At 31.5% G+C, this 24,094-nt stretch overlaps 1 long non-coding RNA gene across 1 annotated transcript; it reads left to right on the top strand.

Annotated features, from left to right (window-relative positions):
• The first annotated feature begins 4,255 nt into the window (after positions 1-4,255).
• On the top strand, positions 4,256-11,153 carry LOC102661139 (uncharacterized). Its single transcript, XR_005889803.1, has 9 exons — positions 4,256-5,581; positions 5,666-5,829; positions 5,927-5,990; positions 6,794-6,876; positions 6,962-7,110; positions 7,762-7,969; positions 8,889-9,083; positions 10,593-10,634; positions 11,013-11,153. It is a non-coding gene; the product is annotated as an uncharacterized lncRNA (long non-coding RNA).
• The last annotated feature ends 12,941 nt before the right edge of the window (positions 11,154-24,094 follow it).

The following is a 24,094-nucleotide window of genomic DNA, read 5'->3' as shown; positions in this document are numbered from 1 at the left end:
GAGACACAAAAAGAATTCAGGCGGTTAGTCCTTGGCGAATTCTTTTTGGCAAAGGGAGAAGAGAATGAAAAGGATGAATAGCACAAGTTTTCAAGGTTTAGAAAACCAGAAAACTTCAGAAAGCTTTTGGTACAAAGAAGAAGAAGAAGTTCAAAGAGATTCAAGGCTTGTAAAGGATTGTATGAGATTAATTGAAAATGCAAAACAAAGCCTTGCTTTTATAGACTCTTCATGTCTGGTCAAGAAGGCCATTCATAAGAGTTATAACTTTTAGAAAAACTTAAAACCCATTTGAAAAAGTTAAAACCTTTTTGAAGAGTTACATCTTTAGATTTTTCAGAAACAAACACTGGTAATCGATTACCAAATAAGTGTAATCGATTACACAAAGCTTTTGAGTGAAAGGATGTGACTCTTCACATTTGAATTTGAATTTCAACGTTCAAGGGCACTGGTAATCGATTACCAAAACATTGTAATCGATTACAACCTTTTGAAAATATTTGGAACGTTGTAAATTCAGTTTGAAAACTTTTTCAAACTCATTTTGCTACTGGTAATCAATTACAACAATACGGTAATCGATTACCAGAGAGTAAAAACTCTTTGGTAAAGGTTTTTTCAAAAACTCATGTGCTATTCAAAGTTTTGAAAAAACTTTTTAATACTTATCTTGATTGAGTCTTTTCTTCATTCTTGAATCTTGAGTCTTGAATCTTGATCTTCATTATTGAGATCTTGAGTCTTGATTCTTGATTCTAGGCTTTCTTCTTGAGTCTTAAATTCTCCTTGATTCTTGAACTCTTGACCTGTTCTTGATTCACTTGAGATGTTCTTTGATTCACTTGAGTTGTTCTTTGATCTTTTGAGCTTTTTGTTCATCACCTTTGTCATCATCTTTTTGTTGTCATCATTGTTATCATCAAAACACTTTTGAATCATTGTTGATTCATCATGAAGCTTTGCTTCCACAGCCATGAGAGTCACGTTTAGTCTTGAAGACCCACTTACAACCAACTCTCTTACAACCCTTTGGTAATTCTACAAGGTCCCAAACACCATTATGTTCCATGGAATTTATCTCTTCTTTCATGGCATTTAACCACTTCTCAGAACTATCACAGTTTACAGCTTATGAAAACGAAACTGGATCATTATTATTAATACTTAAGTTTGTTTCTGTTTCATGTCAGTATACCACATAGTCATTCAAAATAGCTGGTCTCCTTTCTCTTTTGAGACCTCCTTAATGCTACTTCTTGTGGTTCTTCCATAATAGGTTCATTATGCATCATGGGTTCATTATTGTGTTGCTCCTTTTCATTAATTTTGTAACAACCACTAAAAGGAGCAATCACCTTACAGCTAAAGGCACAGGCTAAAAGGACTTGCACTCTAAATTCTTTAATATCCACTTCTCGTGGAACTTCACTCCCACTTATTTCACTATTTTCAATGAACTTTGCATTTCCAATTCCGACAATTCTCATACTATGATTAGGACAATAAAACATATACCCCTTTGAGTCTTCTGGATAACCAATGAAATATTCACTGATTGTTCTTACATCCAATTTTTTTTTCTTGCAGATTATAAATCCTTATTTTTGCCTGACAACCCCAAACATGCAGGTGCCTTATACTAGGTGTCCTATTTGTCCACAGTTCAAAAGGTGTCTTTGGAACTGCCTTACTAGGAATCTTATTCAACAAATACATGACAGTTTTCAAAGCATACATCCACAAAGATGTGGGTATAGTCAAATTGATTAATATACTCCTAATCATATCCATTAAAGTTCTATTACGTCTTCCTGATACACCATTTTGTTGTGGTGTACCGAGCATTGTGTATTACGCACAAATGTCACATTTCTGAAGAAGCTTAGCAAATGGACCTAGGTGTTACCCAATTTCATCATATCTTTCGTGATATTCACCACCTCTATCATATCTAATAATTTCCACATTTCTGTCTAATTGCCTTTTTACTTCATTCTAGTAAATTTCTAAGGCATCCATTGTCTGAGAAATCTCAGGCAGTAAGTAAACATAACCGTAATGTGAATAACCATCAATAATAGTGATAAAGTATCCTTCCTTTCTTAAAGAACTAACATCAAAAGGTCCACAAATATTAGTATGCACAATTTTAATAAGCTGAGTGTTTCTTGTTGGTCAAAATAATAAGGTGAGACAAGTCAAAATAAATATCTACTTTTGATAAGTACTAAATTAATTTCAAAAAGATTTTTTAAATTAATTAATAAGCTTTTGAAATATACAACACATATATGATCATTGACTTGTTTAAAGATTTTGAAAGAGAATCTTAGAAAACCTTTTTAAGAGTAGATATTTATAAAGAAAAATTAGTATGAGACCAAGTAAAAATGATAAGGTGAGACAAGTCAAAATAAATATCTACTTTAATAAGCATCATCCCAACATGTTTGGGGGAACAAAACTAGATAGCAAGATTTTTTCTTGGTATGAACTTATAAGCTCTAAGAGAAAAAAAAAAAAGCAAAAACAAAAAAAATGTGAGAAAAAGTGAGTCTTAAAAAAACTTTTTCAAGAGTAGATATAAAAAAAAGGCAAAATTGCACTTTTGGTCCCCACTTTAGCTCCAATTTCGCATTTGGTCCCCCGGTAATTTAATTCACAAATTTGGTCCCCCTGTTTTATAAAATTCTGCAATGTTGGTCTCAAACGTTTCAATTGGATGTTGACCGTTAAGCAGTGACGTTGACTGTCACGTGTCAATGTCTGATAGGCACGTGAAATGATTTGCGATTTTTAACCCTCAGTGGTAATTTTTTTTTTTACTCTCAAAGAAACCCTAAAAGAAAATCCCTCACAAATCCCTAATCCTAATTAATTATCTTTAATTTATTTAAAAAATTATTAAAAAACCAAAAAACTCATTTCCAGGACAATCATTCTAACCCCTCATACCCATCGTCGTCGACACGCACCACAGCCACCTTCACCAATTCCACTCGTGACCCTAACCCTTATACCCACCAACAACTATGAACACAAGAACAACAATGAACACAAAACAGAGTCACGAAGGTTGCAAAAACCATGAACGATTGAAGCTCAAATGGGAATGTGCGTGGGAGAAAAGCTCAGATTTGAAACAAAGAAACTCAAATCTGAAAAAAAAATGTTTAGATCTGAAAAAAAAATAGATCTTGCGCATGCCGCACGGGTGGGGCTGCATAGATTGACACGGGTGGGCGATGCCACACAGTGATGGCTGTGAGCGTGATGTTGACGTGGCTGGTTGAAGAAGGTTGAATACAAAAAAGAAACGAAACTGAAAAGAAATGGAAGTACGAAGAAGTGTGTTATGTGCGTGAACCAGATGTCATGGATTGCACCAGACTGAGAAACAAACGAATCGAAGACCCTGGCTAGCTCGGCTCGCTGGGAGGTAGCAGGAGCCATGGCTGAACAACAGAAAAGAGGTGCACAGATTAGAGAGAATGTGTGTGCTGCTTTTGCTTTCAGAGTTTCAACGAGGTTGTGACCAAAAAGAAAATTGCGGGTGGAGAATGGAGTTGCAGAGCGAGGGTATTGCATGAGAAGAGAAAGAAGTTTTGGAAGTGGTGTATGAGCAAAATCTGGTGGAGGGTGAGAGGGAGTGTAGAACAAGTCCACTAGACTTTGTTTTGGAAGAGGATGAGGCCATTGAAAGAGAATAATAAAAAAAAATTGCAGAGCGTTTAGGGTTAGGGATTTGCTTTTAAGGTTTCTTTGAGAGTAAAAAAAAATACCATTGAGCACTACTACAAAAGTAGGCTTCCACATCGCGCTATCTACATCGGTTCTTAAATAACCGATGTAGTATATGACGCGGTGGCATTTTTGAAATTAATGCCAAATATATAAAGTTGTTTACGACGGTTTTTATAAAACCGCCTTTGATGAGTATGTTACAAAGGCGGTTTTATAAGGACCGTCTTTGTTGATGTAGAGACTACTACGGTTATTATAACCACCCGTCTTTGAAGAATTACCATTTATATTGAATTATTTTCACTTTTGAATATCTCTCTCTCTCTCCCTTAAACCCACCCCTCTCCTCTTGCCATGCCAGCCTCTCCTTCAGGTTTTTATTCCTCTCTAAAACCCTCACTCCCCCAATGCCAACCCTACGCTTCCAATTCCTGCAATTTCTCCTCTCATCACAACTATTCTCTCAATTTCTCTTTTCGTTACTTTTTTTTTGGCAGAGAACCAAACCAGATGGAGGAAGCGCAAGAGAGATTCGCAAATCAGTCGGCGCCACCAGAAGCACGAGGAGGAGGAGGAGGAGGAGGACGACGATGACGACGACGAAAACCCCAACGGCGCCACCAGAAGTACGATTCGGAGGACCAAACGCACCACAACCACCGTAATTCGCAACCTCACGTGGAGACGGAGGTCCTCTCCGACCACGGCGTTCAGATGTCGTAGTTCTCGTCAGTGATAAAGCGCTCCGTGAATCGCCCTCACTCCTCCGTCACCGCATTTGTTGCTTTGGAGCGTGCCCTCGAGTCCGGAGAGAACAAGGCTCGAAGCGCTCTCGAGCATAAGCCTCCCCCTTCAAATAACGGTTTGAAGTTTCAATCTTTTTTGCTGAATTAAAAATCTTTGATGAATTCTGAGTTTCGGAGAGTGGAAATAGTTCTAAATAGAAATTTAGAAAAATTGTGCATATGGCCAGTGGTTATGTTTTTTGTTATATTGATAGTTGTGTTGTTTAGTTTGTTGGCAATAATCAATGCTCATTCTTGCTATTAAACTTTCTATTCCGTTTTTTTTTTAAACTAGGGAGGTCAAAATAATTTGTCTTTGGGCTATATAATTCTTGGAATTTTTTTTTTGAAACTTCAATGGTAGTGAAGAGACCAACTTTAATTTGCGTTCGCCTATATGATTCTTTCGAAATTTGTCTTTCTTTGGGGCCGCTAGGAATGGAAAACTCTCCCTCTATCAACCAATTATTGGTTGAGAATACAATATTTAACACGAAGGGTTTTAGTTATAGTATTTTTAGAAATTATATTCTTCATGTTTTCTTTCACTTATGATTGAATGAATGATTTATCTCGGGTTTTTTTCTTTTATTTATAGACCCTAGAAACTAGAAAGGCAAATATTTGCTGTCCTAGTCTTGAAGACAACAGAGGGATGGTTCAATCATCCATGGGTTACTTGTCCAGTTATTCATGTCCTAAGAATGAGTGTTAGACGGTGTTTTGATTTTATATATATATATATATTTTTAATTTTCTTAAGGGTTTGCTATATGCAAGAACTGTCAACTATTAATAGGAAAAACCTTTTTGATAAAAATATATATTTAGGGGTCCATTTCTGCATATGCTTTCATGGTTTGATCCTGCATACTATTTTTTTTATTTCAATTGTCCTTGTTTTCCATTTTCTTTATTACCGATTCAGAATACTTATTACATGGTGAATTCTCTTTTTGGTTATTTTAGGATGGAATGGAGAAAGCGATAAAAAACAAAGTTGCTAAAGCGGTGGTACCTGCAATAGATGTTATGTTTCAAGCTTTAAGGTTTGGGATCTCTTTGATGCAACATATATAATACTTGTCTTTTTTTTATGAATGTTATACAATTATTAGTTTTTATGCTGCTAGTGATTTTGGAGCAAAAATTGTGCCCCCAAAAAGAATTTTGAAGATGCTTCCAGAACTCTTTGATCATCAAGATCAAAACTAAAGGGTTGACTCTTGAACTTTGTCGTTGGATTGGTAAAGATAGTGTAAAATCAATTTTGTTTGAGACAATGAGAGACACAATGGTAAGCTAAATTAGTTGTCTATTTTTGTTGTTGTTTTGATTTGTTATGTTATCCTCCATATCCAAATCTTTGAGTACCTTTTTCCCCATTTCTGTAGAAAAAAAGCTAGAGGCAGAGCTTGTAAATGTTACAGGAACAGCAAAGCCAACCCGTAAAATAAGGTGGATGTCTGATTTTGATGGTTTTGAATTTTCCCATCCTGAGTATTCTATACAAGGATCGGGTCTTTTGTATACTCATTGCAACATGCATGTAGCTGCAACTTATGTGCATCCATATTCTTTTTACTTCTTCCTTTTTTTTGTAATTATTTTGAATTTGATCCCATTTATTGTTCTTAGTATTTTGAATTTGTCTTTTTTGTAAAATTTGTCGGTTTGTGTTTTTATCCCTTAAATTGTTTTTGGAATGTGTTTGAAATTTCAGATTTGTGCATTCAGGTGTTATATTGCCTCCCCAAGTTCCCATTTTTCTGTTAACGTTCAGAACCTTGAAACAATTTCTAACTAAAGAGCTTAACCTATAAATATATTCTTCTTTTTTCCTTTTTGCAAGTGCTAATTGATTTGTTGAAGAGTGAATAACAGGGAACAAGTTCAGAGGCCATATGTGTGTGTGTGCATAAATTTTATACCATCATAAATATAGAGGTCATACATGCTAAAATATTCCTCAAAGAAATAGAATAATTGAATGTTGGGAAAGTTAATATCATGAGCAAACAATTCAGAGAGGCATATTCAAGTCCTGCCAACCATTGTTATAAATATAATGTTTTTTTCTGAAGTCAAATGACATAATTCTAGGTGGTAGTTCCAGATTCCAACATGCTTAGTAAGGTTTTATTTTAGTAACAAAAGGCATTAGTCACTGGACTGTGACCAACTTTTAGCAAACACAGTTGATGCTTACACCAGTCGCGTGAATCAGTGTATGATTACCATTTTATTCTCTCATGTTGTAGATCTGAGCAAGATAAGGAACCTGAACAGGAAGCTGTGTTAGAGGTTGTGGGTCCTGGCCCTTCTGAAGAATCTGGGAATGATGGTATGTAAAATTTAGTATCCGGAGTATGCTTTTCTTTTTCTCAGACATGCTAACATATCTGATGGTATGTAAAATTTCTTTTTAGCTATATGAGTTTGAATCTGTCTTGTTAATATTCAAAAAGCTACCAAATGGTCTGAACGGAAGGAGGCTGTTGTTGATCTAACAAAGCTTGCATCAACTAAAAGAATTTCTCCTGGCGATTTCTCTGAAGTTTGTCGGACCTTAAAAAAGGTATATTATGTGCATGTTAGAAATGATGTGACTTGGCCTTGGGTGAACTACAAGCATTATCGATAAACATTAGTTATTAGTTTCTTCATTTTTTTATAATATAGGTTGATCAGAGTTTGGGTGAGAATATGATGAACTACAAGCATTTACCACCTGTTACTATTTCATTTCAGCTTCTTAAACAGCTACTTCATTTTTTTTATTTGGATATTTTTTTGTTCAAAAACATGTTGATAAAATAAAATTTGTTTAGATAATATGATGAGAATATGATGAACTACAAGAACTTTTATATTTTTGTGGCTATGATAACAACTCTCTTATACTTATATTTTAGTTTTTAACTAAAGTGCACTCATGTTCTTTCCCTTATTTTGCTCTCGTGGCCTTTGAGGCTGGTGAAATTCTTAGGCTTTTGTTCTATGTCTTGGCTTCGCCTATTGCTGCCCTGCTCTATTACTTCATCTTTGCCCTGTATGTATTTAAAAAAGTATGTACACTGGTCTTTGTTTTAATTTTCTAATATGGTTTTATTCTTGAACTATTAATTTATGCATGACAGGGTTTGATTTGTATAGTTTGGTGATCATCACTTGGATTAATTGAGGCTTTGTATACTCATTGATATCTATATACTATCTCTATTTACAGGTTGTTTAGATATCCATAAGAGGAAGGAGGCCCAAAGTATATAAATATATACACATGGCACCTGTTTTGCCTCCCGGTTTCAGATTCCACCCTCCTGACGAAGAACTTGTTGCTTACTACCTTAAAAGACAGATTAATGGCCGAAAGATTGAGTTGGAGATCATATCTGAAGTTGATCTCTATAAGTGTGAACCGTGGGACTTGCCAGGTAACTAATTAGATGCTTCCTCACACACGTAACATTTTTATTATATATGTTGTGCATGGATATGTATCTTGTAGTACTGTTTTATTTTTCTGGCTAGTAACGTTGTTCTTGGAGAAATCATTAGTTGATATAAATTAAACATTTCGAATATAAACAAAGATCTGTAATTTAAATGTGACTTAAACGTTTTTTAGTTCATAAAAATATATGATCACTCCACTGCGCAATGATATGCATTTTAGATTCTAAATTCAAGTATTTTAGATCCATGATTTCATGCTTTTGGAAAAGTGGAGCCCTCCCTATGCTAAAACGAAAATAGCAATTAGATTGAATGGGTGCGAAGATAGCCACGCGTCTTCTTCAACTTCAACTTTAGGATAAAAATAATTGATATGAACATTCCTGAAGTTAAAGCAAGAGCTCCACCTCGTCGAGTGATAAAGCAAGAAGTTAAAGCGTATGGATTATTTGGTTTGACAATAGTTCGTGTAACACATGGGGAATATTTAGATTGTCAAAGATGGGGATACTTATAAATATTCAATATCTCAGTTTTGGTATATAATTATTGGAGAAATGGTCTTACTTGTAAGGTCTCATTCACCCTCTGAGCATGTATTGTGCTTATTTTATAACCTGACCATAATTAGGAGCGGACTAAGTCTGTTATTCGGCTTATTTATTTCTGATTTTTAGGAAATTTATTATGAGTTGATTCGTGCCGAGGTTGGACGCATTGGCATAGGCATCTATTATGAGTTTATTCTTGCTTAAGGAAATATATGGTTCCATAATTCCATTGAATAAAATTTTGGTTAATCTATAAAGTAGGATACATAAAAAGATCGTGGAAACCCCAAGATTTGATGTCATTTAATGGCTGAGATGCGTAATTATTTGATGTCATTTAATGCAGCCCCCAAGATTTGATTGCAGAGAAGCTGCAGAACGTGTGGCTACCCCTGAGGTCACTGTTGGGCTAGTTTGGACTGCTTTTGGTGGAGAAGTTTAGTTTGTGGAGGCTACAGCTATAGTTGGGAAGGGTGAACTGCATCTCACTGGACAACTTGGTGATGTAATAAAAGAATCAGCTTAGATTGCACTAACATGGGTAAGCATTTAAATCTAAGTGGCTTAATTCTCCTTCCATCTTAATTAGTTTTATCTTACTAGCATCTCGACATGTTTTATTGAACCATTGGAATAAGGGGTGTAACAGTTCCTTATTAAAAAAATCTATAGTAAATTGAATTTTATGAAAATGAATATTTATACCAATAAATTTTTGTCTATAGTACATTTATCTCTCTCTGCAGTATATTTAATTATCTCTCTATGTATAATTATTAATAAAGGTAATATTCCATTTTTATATTTCAAACTTTTTCGTACAAAACTCTTACCTCTCAACTAATAAAATATTCATTTTCTATTATATTTCTTTCCTATTGTAGTATTGTTCACCTCTTGTCAAAATACTTAGATGGATAGAGAATACATAAGCTTATGATTGATTAAAACGTACCATACAAGAGATTCATATATAAAATTATTTTATTTAATAGGTGATATGAAGAATTGCTTAAATATCATCAATAATCAATTATATAAAAATTAAAATGAAGCTCACGAGAATAGTATGAAATCCTAAAAGCATGTATTCTTATACAAAATATTTTATTTTATATAACAAATTTATAATAAATACATATTTTTAAATGTATAAATTTTATTATAATTAAAATTTATAATACAAAATATTTTTTAATATATAAATTATATTTTAGATTTTTGATAAGTTAAAACAATTTGAAATTTGAAATAACTATAAAATGAACTTAAAATTCAAATTAAATAAAACTTAAAATTCAAACTTATAAAATGAAGCATGAAAACATGTTTTAATTTCGTACGGATCTCTGGTAATCAAAAAAGATAATGTTGTTAGAGGGGTCATTTGAAGCTGACGTGGCAAGCTTCTTTGGATTTGGAGAGAGAACTTGTGACAAGGGTGATACATCATTCAACTCAACTTGGAATTGAGTCTTTGTGGAAAGCTCTTCACAAGCTGGAGAAAAGTCACTCCAAGGAGCTTTTTAAAAATCTCCTTGTTTCTAAAATTTCTTTTTAAAAAATAAGGTCTTTATATTTTTAAGACTTCTTTTCATAAAGCGTGTTTAACTCAACTTCTCTTTTTAAGGAGAAGAAGAAAAAAAAAACTGGACCAAATACTACTAAAGTATGATGTATTAGCTATGCTTATAACATTTTTGTATTATAGTAGTAGTTATTTACTATGAGACACTTTTTATTATGTTGAAGAATTTACTGGGCTCAAGATTAGATATCTAGATGAACAATTGAGTTATAGCCTATGAATTGTAGCCTATTATGTTAATAGATTTAATTATATATCCCTACTTCCAAACCTGCTTATTTACATATTGAATTCTATAATATATTAAATTCTTTTGTAGAAATTCAATTCCAAAAATTATTTGCAATTATTTCAGACATTTAATTTCCTCAAAAAACTGTTATTTTGAAACTATTCCAAAATAGGTTGTTTAGAAAGATGATTTGATTTATAATGTTCACATTTTTATTCATTTATTTTCAGATTCCAAATCACATGGTGATGCCAAATATTCAGAACCATTTGGTAAGGATTAAGTTGTCAGCTTTTATTTTAGTCTTTAATGGGATGTTTATCTATTTTAAGCTTAGGTAAGAAATAGGTTCAGTTTTTATTTTGGCGTATGTCATCTGTATAGGAGGGTGATGTCACATTTATATTGTAAATTGCATAGTGATGTAGTCATTTTTACCCTTTTCATTGTCTGAGAAATGCAAAACCACTCTTGCCTTCTAAAAGCTAAAATGCATAAAATATTTGGAATAATATATTTGGAATAATATATTTAAAAAATATGAATTAGTTAAGTTTCAACATTGTAAGTCTGAACTCTATAGTCTATAGTGTTTCAATATTTTACATTAGTATATTCATTAATCTATCTTATTTCTTTTTCAATTGCAGCTAATGGTGAGAAGCAGATGTGATTGGTAATTTTTTAAAAATATATTTGGAATAATACTATACCTAGGCATAGTAAGTTATGCATGAACAATAGTATGATACTAGATCATGAATTTTTTAAATAAAATATTGCTTTAGATATATATCTTTTTTTCAGTTAATATAGTTTGATTTGATTTTGTATAGTCTTTTGATTGAATTTTTTTTTTCTCCATCAATTATTACATAATTTCCTAGTTTTGAATTGTCATTTTGTTGCTAGTTTGATTACCTATCAAAACAAGAAAAACACAATGCAATTGTTTGGACTAGTTTTAATTTCTTCAAATTCCATGGCTGGGAAAGATAGAATCCTGATTTTGGGACCCACTGGTAGACTACTAATTGAAGACCAGATAAAGATCAATGCAGCAATAAAAGAAGCTGGAAACATCAAGGTTAGTCCTTTTTATTGAATAATGTTAAATTCTTATATACTATGAGATGAGGATTGAGGAGTGATTAAATTAATTTCTTTTCAGTTGATTTTGTGGTATGAAAATAATTAATGAATGTGTTGCACGTGCTTTATCATCTATTAGGATTAAGATTAGGATCAGGATGTCTGAATATAAGAATTTTACATGATAAAATATATTTTTTTAGTTTTTTTAAATATAATTAAATTCAATTTTGTTTCATAATTTTTTTTATTGTTTTTCATTCTTAAATTTTAAAATTTGAATCATTAAAAGTTAATGATTTTCACATTTAAATACATATTACATCATTAAAAGTTAATTACAGATTATTTAAAAAAAATTAACACTTATAAGAATCAAAATCAATAAATTTTTTTTAAAGACTAAAGTCATATTTGGCTAGATTTGTATAGATTCAAGAATATTTTAACCAAACTTATATACATTAAAAATAATATTATGTTGTCCAAAAATATTTATATATTTTTATTAATGGCTAGTTTATTGAATAAAAAGTATTTTTATATCTAACTATTATAGAATAATTCAATTTGAAGAATGAGAAGCCACGGTTCCAATTGTAATGGAGTTCATCATGGGACGTATTCGTGCACCCAATCCCATCCAAACTTATATACATTAAAAATAATATTATGTTGTCTACTTTTATATGTTATATGCGGCAAATGTCTCGTATCCTATATTCCTATTACAAGTCTGTAAATAAAAAATAAACTATTGCATGTTTGTGTAGTCAGCATAAACCCATAACCTTCTAGTCCAATCAAGGTAGGATTTACTGTTTCCTTTGTTTAATTTTGATGACATTTGTGTCAAATGGTAATATGAAATTCAACTATTCTGTCTGCATCAGGTACACTATATACGTGTTTCAAATGAAACTTCATATGGAGTGATGGAATTTGTTCATGCATGGAAAGTTAAAGGCCTTACAAAGAAGACATAACATTTAAAGGCGGTTATTAACTAATAACCGTCTTTGAATGTCAAAGAAGAAGCAACATTCAAAGACGGTTATTAACTAATAACCATCTTTGAATGTCAAAGAAGACATAACATTCAAAGGCGGTTATTAACTAATAACCATCTTTGAATGTCAAAGAAGAAACAACATTCAAAGACGGTTGTTAACTAATAACCGTCTTTGAATGTCAAAGCAGACATAGCATTCAAAGGCGGTTATTAGCTAATAACCGTCTTTGAATGTCAACACAGACATAGCATTCAAAGACGGTTATTAGTTAATAACCGTCTTTGAATGATTCTTACTTTTAAAGACAGTTTTTAAAATAACCGTCATAAAAAGCAATTTGGTTTTAACGACGTTATATACAACGACGGTTTAGAACCGTCGTTAAAGGCACTTATTAACCGTCGTAAAAAGCCTTTTTTCTAGTAGTGGAGGTAAAAATCGCAAACTGTTTCACGTGTCTATCAGACGTTGACACGTGACAGTCAACGTCACTGCTTAACGATCAACGTCCAATTGAGACATATGGGACCAACATTGCAGGATTTTATAAAACAGGGAGACCAAATTTGTTAACTAAAATACCGGGTTACGAAATGCGAAATTGGAGCTAAAGTGGGGGACCAAAAGTGCAATTTTGCCTAAAAAAATAGTGCTTGACCAAGTCAAAATACAAGGGAAGAAAAGTCAAAGTAAATATCTACTTTTGATAAGCACTAAATTAATTTCAAAAAGATTTTTTAGATTAATTAATAACCTTTTGAAATATACAACACATATATGATCATTGACTTTTTTAAGGATTTTGAAAGAGAGTCTTAGAAAAAAAAATTAAGAATAGATATTTATAAACAAAAGATAGAATGAGACAAAATCAAAATGATAAAGTGAGACCAAATTAAAATAAATATCAACTTTTGATAAGCATCATCCCAACATGTTGGGGAAAATAAAACTAAATAGCAAGATTTATTCTTCATATGAACTTAGAAACTCAGAGAAAAAAGTGAAACAAAAAATGTAGAAGAAAGTGAATCTTAGAAAACATTTTCAATAATAGATAGTTATAAAAAAAAATAAGACACCAAGTCAAAATGATAAGGTGAGACAAGTCAAAATAAATATTTTCTTTTCATAAGAACTAAATTAATTTTAAAAAATATAATTAATAACCTTTTAAAATATACAATACATATAAAGTCATTCACTTGTTTAAAGATTTTGAAAGTGAGTCTTAGAAAACTTTTTAAGAATAGATATTACTAAATAAAATATAGTGAGACCAAGTCAAAATTATAAGATGAGCCCAAGTCAAAATAAAAGCCTACTTTTGATAAACATCATCCCAACATGGTGAGGAAACAAAACGTGATAGCAAGATTTGTTTTTGATATGAACTCAGAAAATCATAGAGAAAAAGCATGAAAAAATGTGAGAGAAAATTAATGAGATTTAGCAAGCATTTTTAAGAATAGATATTTGTAAAGAAAAAATAATAGGAGACCAAGTCAAAATGATAAAGTGAGACAAGTTAAAATAAAATCTACTTTTGATAAGTACTAAATTAATTTCAAAAATATTTTTTAAATTAACTAATAACCTTTTGAAATATACAACACATATAACACATACAAGATCATTGACTTGTTTAAAGATTTTGAAAGTAAATCTTAGAAAAAAAAATTTAAAAATGGATATTTATAAAGACAAAAATAATATGAGACCAAGTCAAAATAAATATATAGTTTGCATAAAAACTAAATTAATTTTTTAAAAAAATTGTTAATTTAAAAAAATGAAGATAATAACATTTTGAAATATACAACACATACATGTCATTGACTTGTTTAAAGTTTCAAAGGTGATTCTTAATGGTGTGTTGTATATTTCCTTGAAATTTTTACACAATAAAAAAATTATTTTAATTATAAAATAAAATTTAGTTTTCCATATAACCAAACACCTTATTATATATTTTGTTTTTCTCCAATTTATTTTCCAAATCCATTATTCTTTTACGCTCACTTACTTTTTTTCGTTATTCATTAATGGACAAAATGAAAAAAGTATAATATTTATATGAATTATATAGTATTATATGGTACAATTTTAAAAATTAATTCAGATTATTCTTTGTAATAGTTTGCTAGCTCACTTGATTTTTCTTAGTCAATTGTTGAAAGATAACTTCTAAATTAACTAACTTTTATTCTTAATTAATCAAAAAGTTGATGAAATTTTGATGCTTTATTAGGAACTACCTTGAAACGGAAACATGTTGTAAAAAAATAGTTTTAATTATTTGGCAAATGATATTTTAGTTTTTCATCTAATCCAACATGTTATTTATAATTCTTTTTTCTTCAATGTATTTTTCAAATCCATTCTTCTTTTGCTCCCGTTGACTTTTCCCTTTCTTCTTCATTAAGAGACAAAACAAGAAGATATAATATTTGTTTTACTTATATTTTTATTATTATTATTATTATTATTATTATTATTATTATAAGATTACTTCACTTTCATTAACATTTTTTTCTTCTTCATTACGGGACCAAATGATAAAATATAATATTTATTTTTATTTTAAGGTATTTTTTTGAAAATTATCTCAAATACTTTTTTTTTCAAAAAGTTAGCTCACTTAATCATTCTTCACCAATGATAGGATAACTTCTAAATGAAACGTTTATCCTTGATAACCAAAAATTAGATGGAAGTTAATGCTTCTGTTAGGAATTACATTTTCCATGTATACACCATGTGAAAAATTGGTTTTAATAGTAAAACAAATGGGACTTTGTTTCCTATTTAACCAAACACTTTATTCTCCATTTTTTTTTTCTCAAATTTATTTTTCTTTTACTTTTGTTGAATTTTTATTTTTTCTTCAACAGGAACAAAATGACAACAACAACAACAACAACAACGTCTTATCCCACTAGGTGGGGTCGGCTACATGGATCAACTTCCGCCATAATATTCTATCAAGTACCATACTTCTATCCAAACCATTAATTTCGAGATCCTTTTTTATAACCTCTCTTATAGTCTTTTTGGGTCTTCCTCTGCCTCGAATTGTTTGTCTTCTCTCCATCTGGTCTACTCTTCTCACTACAGAGTCTACCGGTCTTCTCTCTACATGCCCAAACCACCTAAGTCTATTTTCCACCATCTTCTCTACAATAGGCGCTACTCCAACCCTCTCTCTAATAGCTTCGTTTCTAATTTTATCCTGTCGAGTCTTACCATACATCCACCGCAACATCCTCATCTCCGCTACACCTACTTTATTCTCATGTTGACTCTTGACCGCCCAACATTCTGTTCCGTACAAAATCGCCGGTCTTACCGCAGTCCGATAAAACTTTCCCTTTAGCTTGATCGGTACCTTTGCATCACATAACACCCCCGATGCTTTTCTCCATTTCATCCATCCTGCTTGAATGCGATGATTCACATCCCCTTCAATTTCCCCATCATCCTGTATTACAGACCCAAGATATTTAAACCGTGTGACTTGAGGGATAATATGGTCTCCTATTTTCACCTCTGAGTTAGAAACCCTTCTTCTTTTGTTGAACTTACATTCCATATACTTCGATTTGCTTCTGCTTAGGCGAAAGCCATGTGTTTCTAGAGCTCGTCTCCAAGTTTCCAACCTCTCATTCAACTCCTCCCTCGACTCTCCAAGGAGGACTATGTCATCTGCAAAAAGCATGCATCTCGGCGCTATCTCTTGGATTTGTTCCGTGAGGACATCCAGAATTAAGGTAAAAAGGTAGGGGCTAAGGGTTGACCCTTGATGTAAACCAATTGTGATGGGAAAATCGTCTGACTCTCCACCCTCTGTCCTAACACTAGTCGATACCCTATCATACATATCTTGGATAGCTCGAATATATGCAACCCTAACCCCTTTCTTCTCTAGAGCTTTCCACAAAATCTCTCTAGGCACTCTATCATACGCTTTCTCCAAGTCAATAAAAATCAAGTGCAAGTCTTGTTGGGCCATGCGATATTGCTCCATCACCTGCCGTAATAAATAAATCGCTTCCATGGTCGACCTTCCCGGCATGAAACCAAATTGATTCTCAGTAACTTGAGAAACTAGAATATTTATTTTAATTATATTTATTGTTGATGTTGTTATAATTATTTTTAAGTAATCATTTAAAAATTTATTTCAAATGTTTTTTTTAAGAGCTCACTTGATCATCATTCACAAATAATAGAAAAGTAACTTGTAAATTAAGTAAATATTACCCTTAATTAAAAAAAATAGTGTATATTTGATGATACTATTAGGAATTACATTGGATGTAAACATGAAGTAGAAAATTGATTTTAATATAAAACAAATGAGAATTTAATTTCACATCTATTCAAACACCTTATTGTATATTGTCTTTTTCCAATTTATTTCCCAAATTCATTCTTTTACACTTTGTTCCTTGACTTTTTTTTATTTTCTTCTTCATTAAGGCACAAAATGATAAAATATAATTTTTTATTATTATTATTATTATTATTATTATTATTATTATTATTATTAAATATAATTGTTTTAAAAAATATTTAAAATATTTTCTTAGCCGATCAAACTTCATTGTTGACAAAAAGATGACTTTTGAATTAACTAACTTCATCCTTAATCATAATAATAATAATAATAAATAATTGTGAAAGTTTCATGTTTTTCTTAATAATTATAATCAAATGTATATACAACGTGTGTACTGCTCTATTTTTTTAAAATAAATTAAAAATGGTTTTATTTAAAAATAAATAAAGTTTTAAAAAAAAGAATGAGATTTTTGTAATTAAATAAATAAGGAGAAATATTTTTATTAATTAAAATAATGATTTTAAGGTAAATAAAATAAATGTGTTTTTAAAAAATAAAAAGGATGTTTTATTTATTAATTTGATAGGGAGTAAAATAGAATTTATTTTTATAAAATAGTAAAATAAAGAAAAATAGAGTAAATATTAAGCTCAGAGTACCCAAGCAATAAATAGAGATATTTTAGGTTAGTTTTTGTATTTACAATATGTTTCTACACTCTTTTTTCCTCTCAAATTCGTTCTCCCTTCTTATTTTTCAAAAACCCTTTATTTTTTCGCATAAACCCAAATTTGTCCTGGTAAAACTATGATCTGGAACTCATTAACCGTTCGATCGTTCTAAAATTTGGATACCACCTTCGAAACTCATTTTTTTACATTCCCACCATTTGGATTTTCTAAATAATGTTTACACAGAGAAATTTACCTCGCTCGGAGACAATGAAATTGAAGCTCCAATCCCTTCTCCTTCTCTCTTACACTTGGAAACCCTAGCAAAGTAACCAAAGGAAAAGCTTAAGGAATCTTAAGGAACCACTAGAGAGACCGCTATCACTGTCAGACCACACACCTGAGCCCGCTTAGAGGTACGGGATATGTTTATCGTAATTAGGATTAGAATGAACATGTGTAGGGATCCTTAGAGGATCAAATTGAGGTTTATTTTGGAATGCTTATTGTATTGTAATTTTGTCTTTATGATTATAATCATGAGATTGTTATGTTTGACGGGCCAATTGATCCCCTAATGCGAATTGGTTGATAAAATTGAGTGTTCTTGGTGTTTTTAAACTTATGATTATGTGAAATTGTTTGAGAGGTTTTACTCCACATGTTGTGAGAAGCATTTTTGTATAGTTCATTTGTATTTTGGATAAGATTTACTAGATTAGAATGAGAATTAGATTGTTGAAAACGTTATTTGTCATGTTCTGGCCTCAAGTTTATTACGTGTTGATAATTATAACACATATATATGTATATGAATTGTTAAAAAAAATTAGGAATTAATAGTTCAAATAATAAAATTTAATTGAAGGAAATTAGTATATTAAGATTCAACGATAAATACTTTTAATGCATTTTTAGTTTAATTATTTATTAACTCTTTTTAATTGAAAATAATATAGTTCGATTCAATATATACATGTGTTGTGCCATGTAAATATTAATATTGTGATGTTTATATGATTCATAACGTGTGATAAAATGTTGCGTTGGAATTATAACATTGTGATTGAGATTGAGTGTATGTGATAAATTGAGTATGTGTTGAATTGTAAGATACATGTGTATTGAAATTTTGTACACATTGAGTTGTGAGCTATGAACTGTACAATCACACAATTGTAAGACCCTTTAAGGGCGATGAGTTAATGTGCAACGAGTATTATGTTGGGACCTAATATGGGAACTCAACGAGTTGAATCACTTTAAGGTGTGACAAGTTAAAATGATTTTGAAAACATTTGAGTAGCTGTGTATATTATATAGTTCAAACTCTAGTGGCACATATATGAGTTTAAATGCCTATTTTAATGAGATGATTAGTCATATGAATATAAGATATTAACATTATTATTGTATGATATGTATATGATGCATGAGCTGTGATAATGTGATGTCTTGGGATTATGAAAGTGTGATGAACTTGGTGTAAGTGACAAGTTGAGTATGTGTTAAATTGTGAGATCACATGTGTATTGAGATGTTGTGTACATTGAGTTGTGAGTTATGAACCGTACAATCACACGATTGTAAGTCCTTTTAAGGACAACGAGTTAATGCTATTGTGATGAGATCCACAATGGGAACCCAACGAGTTGAATTACTTTGAGGCATGAGGAGTTAAAATTATTTTGAGAACAATTGAGAAGGCGTATGTTTTGTATGGTTCGTAGATAGAGTTTGCGTATTAAAATATTTTATGGGTTGAACCTAAATCAGGAGGGAGAGGCCCTGACCAACTCTTTGGAGTGTAGGCCTTGGGGGTAAATATACTTAGTTTGAGTGCTCCTTTAAACTTGTGTCAATCCCACATGATTGGAGCACTCTTGCAAAACAACGTGACCCTGACTAGTTTTCCTATGATTTTACCTAGTGAGAGTGATCTGATTTACCAATGTGTGGCTTGTCTTGTCACGTACTCCTAGGCACCTGATGAGGTTTTTCACTGACATGATACCACATTGCATATAGGATTGAGTCTTAGTGTATCTGTTGCATAATGTATGTGTAATGATCATTGTGACTTGTTACGTGATGGTGGGTAATAAATTGTATGAGTGTGAGATGTTGTGTTGTACTTGAGAAGTGTTGTTCTGAACATGTGATTAATGAGAAGGTGTGGAATATGATTCTGTGATTAAATCCTTAGGACAAGTGATGTTACACAATGAGTGACAAAATAATGTGAATTGTGCTAAGTTAAGTTTGTTATACTTATATTATGTGTGTGTGTACACGCACACTTTCATTTATCTCGACCTGTTTAGAAATATAATAACTCACTCCCTATGTGTTGTTTGTGTTTAGATCTTGTGAGAATATTGAACCTTGTGTTCATGGGAGCAGATGGTTAGGTGGGTGGCTTTAAAGAACCTCGTGCTAGAGAATGCTAGGACACAACGCTATGATAGGATGTGGCATTTGGACATGGGTTTTTATAGTATTTGCATAATGTTTTGAACATGTTACTTTATGTTGTTCCACTGCTTAACTTGTTTTCCTAAAAAAAAATTGGACAACCTTGTTTTGGACCGAAGATGTTTTCATACCCTTATTTGATAAGTTTCTAATTTGATGATTAACGTGAATGTGAATTTTTTATCCACGTAATTTCGTATTTTCATGTATTTTATTATATAAATATTTATATTAGGGTTGAGGGTGTCACAACATGAAAATTTGATTTTAATTGTAAAATAAATAAGACTTTTGTTTCTCACCTAGCCAACATTATACTTCTTTTTATCAGAATTTGTTGTTCAAATCCATTTTTCTAGTACTTTTGTTGATTCTATTCTCCTACAAAATGACAAAGTATAATATTTATTTCAATTATATTTAATTATTACTATAATGTTATTGTTTAAAAAATATTTCAAACATCTTTCCAAATCCTCACATAATCAACCTTCACAGGTAATAAAATAAAAATTAAAAAAGTAGTATTTAAATTAAAAATACAAATTAGTTTTTTTGTCACTATGACATTGATATTTCGCACCAATGTTATGGTAACCCAAAAAAATATTAACTAATCTTTATCTTTGATTAACCAAAAATTTAACTAAAGTTTGAAATTAATACTTCCAAAATATTGTAGTAGGCCATAAAAAGGACCACCACCAACCAAGTGATTGGGAATCAATGGTTAATATGTTGAAGTTAAGGTAGAGTCGTTTAAGTAGTACCTAAGTTCAATCTCTTGACGCAAATCATTCTTAGTCAGGTTTTACTTATCTCCTAGCCGAACTCTTGATCAGTCAGAATCTCTTTCCTTTGATGAATCGGAGGATTAAGAACATAATGGGAAAAAAAGGACCACCATCATTTACATTCGATGGATACAAGCTTTTTTTTATAACAAAAGTCAAGTCTTGAGATCTTAATTATCGAATTTTTAATAGCATTATCATTCTCTTGAACATAAGTTATCAATTATACAATAGGTTAATTGGATCACAATTTGTAGATCAACTTTTTTTAGATCACATAACCAACCTCACTCGATCATCTTTCACTAGTTATAGAAAAGGTATATTCTAAATTAGCTAACCTTTGCCCATAATTAATCAAACAATTCGTGAAAATCGAGAATTAATGCTTCCAAATATTGTAGTAGGTCGTGATACGGACCACTTACCAGGGAAACACCAACAGAAACACAATATCATTGCAATATGCAGTGAAAATAAATTTTCCCCGAACTTGTAAGAATCAATAAGGAGCAACAATAAATATATAGCAGAAAATAGAACAACCCAAATGCACAAGAGATAACAAAGTTTTAATGTGAAAACCCCTTCAATGCAACGAACAAGTCACGGGCTATTCAAATCAAATTATCTCTATTAAGATCAAGTAAGGCTACAAAAGAATCTCAAGCAAGTACATATATTTGTACATATAAATAGCACTAATGCTTAAGATGAGAAACAAGAAGATGAATGTTAACTTGTTGACAAATGTACCAATTTGTCACAAGTAGTAAAGTAAAATGGAAGTTCGAGTGTCGAGTCAACAAGAACTTTTTTTGTATTTAGATTGGTGCAAATCCAATTTTTAAGCAATTAGAAGGAGTAGAAAAGATAAGGAATTGTAAGTGGGAAATTAGAGGCAGAAGTAAAGGATAAGAAAACAAGAAAAATAACAATAACTTGAAAGTGAAAGATGAATTCAAAATGCAAATGTGTTGGGACCTAGCATGCTAAAACTACATGTGATGCAATGTTAATAATTTTTTCTATCTAATGTTATCCCAATTTCCCCCCACATCTACTATGATACCCTATCTTTGGTTCCTCGCATGAATAGCTTAATTTATTAATTTCCTCTCCCAAATTCCTTTCAAAGATAAAATAATAAATCACATTAAGATTAAAGATGCATGAAATAGGCTAAACAAACATCACTTTATTCCTAGCAATGATTTTATTTAGATGCCTTTTCCTAGTTCCTTCGAAAATAATCATTTTCCAATGCATTACTTCCTAAACAATACATGAGTATGGATGGTCAGACCATAATCAACAACAATAAAGCACAGAAAAGAACAATAAAAACCACAATTGCATTAAATAGATAGTAGGGAAGAATTACATTACAAGAGTTTGGCTGCTAGGCTCCCAACAATAGGGCTTTAGCCTCTCATAGTCATGAGAGGCTTTACACTTTAAGGGTTGATGGGGATAGAAAAAGAAGAGGGATAAATAGATGAGGAGAAAGGGATAATGGATATAGAAAGAGGTTTTCCCTGATTTGAGATGTTCAGGCTTTGGATGTATTCATTAGAGAGATCTCAGTCTCGATATGTCTTTCTCCTTTGCTTCCTACTCCTTTTATATGCCTAAGGTAACTTAAAATTCACGCGATCTCGCGCTAAGTGGGCCTTCTAGGCTTAATGAGTATGGTAGTGATCACGTGCTTAGCGCAAGATTCGCACTAAGCGTGCATTTGGGCTTCTTCGTGCTAAGCTTGGATTGGTCGATAAGCGAGGAGACACGTTGGGCATGTCTTGTGCGCTAAGCGAGCTGTCTCAATCTTTAACTTTTTCTCTAAGGCATTTTTTTCAAGTTTTTGCATCAATTTTTCTCCAAATCACTTGTAATCTTTCTTCTTTTGAATCCTGCTGGTCACAAATTAAAATAACATTAAAATCCTCATTATTCTATTAAAAACAACAGTAAAGTAGAGGAATTTTAATTATTCTTAGTACAATTTGACTATCAATTAAACCCAAATTTCACAGTTATCAATGAAAAACATCCAAGAAAGAAGTTGTTATTGCAAGCAAGTAATATATCACTTAAGACCTCTAATCGTTGATTCAATTGTTGAAAAATAAGAATAACTTGTTTAGAACCTACTGATGAAATTCGAGCATGATCCAACAATGAACAAATCTCTAGTTGTGATTTTATGGTGACCACCCGGAGAATATACAAGTTGGCTTCTCCTTTCTTTTTTTCTCTACTTGAACCTCTCTCCACTTAGACAAGTGAGACTAAAATAGTCTTACACATTTAGTTTTTTCTCATGACTATTTAGAAATTGCCATCAATCTGATAATTTCATAAGTTTCACTCTTCCATCTTAGTTATGCTTTATTCATCATATCAACACATTATCATTAGTATGAATTTTGGCCAACTCTAACAACTTAACATCCAAAGCATCGCATATCCCATGATAATTCATATCAACATGTTTAAACATTGAATGGAAAGTTGAATTCTTATCAAGATGAATAATACTTAGATTGTCAACAAAAAAAAAATATTTGTCATGAACAAAATCAAGCTCTTGTAAGAATTTCTTCACTCAAAGCAATTCCTTACATGCTTTGAGTAATGATAATGAAATATGCTTCTACAGTAGACAATACTACATACCTTTACAACTTAGATTGCCAAGACAAAACTACCTCTACATGTTAGAGTCTACCCCACTAATGAAGGCTTTCACCACCAAGTCAAATCCTTATATCAATGTTATCATAAAGATACTTCAAAATCCATTCACAACATTTCAATGCTTTCTACTTGGGTTTGACAAAAACCTTCCAATTATACCAACATGTGTTATATCATGTCTTGTGCACACCATTGCATACATCAAATTACCCACACAAATGCTTATAGAATTTTTTGCATATCTAATTTCTCAACTTCATTTGAAGGACAACTTAAAATAAGTAGCAAGAGGAGTGATCATTACCATGACATTTTTTCCATCTAAAATATCTAAAACATTCTTTTAATGTAATGTTCTTGTAACAACCTAAGTTGCTTCTCCTTTCTATCATGCATGATTCTTATACTAAGAATTTGTTTAGCTGATCTCATGTCTTTTATGGCAAATGAAACCTAGACCCTACCAAACTCCAAGTCCCCTAAATTAGCACAAGTTGCAAGCACAACAACCACAAACACTTCATTAGGCTTCAAACCCTCATTCTTCATCTCCAAGAATAAATCAACAACTTCCTTAGCCTTCCCACACTAAGCAAACCTGAAAATTGTCAACATCCAAGACCTCACATTCTTCTATGGAATCAA

Source organism: Glycine max, chromosome 18 (assembly GCF_000004515.6).
Source record: "Glycine max cultivar Williams 82 chromosome 18, Glycine_max_v4.0, whole genome shotgun sequence".
Lineage (NCBI taxonomy): Eukaryota > Viridiplantae > Streptophyta > Magnoliopsida > Fabales > Fabaceae > Glycine > Glycine max.
The sequence above is the reverse complement of the archived record's forward strand: the minus strand, read 5'-3'. Positions and strand labels throughout refer to the sequence as shown.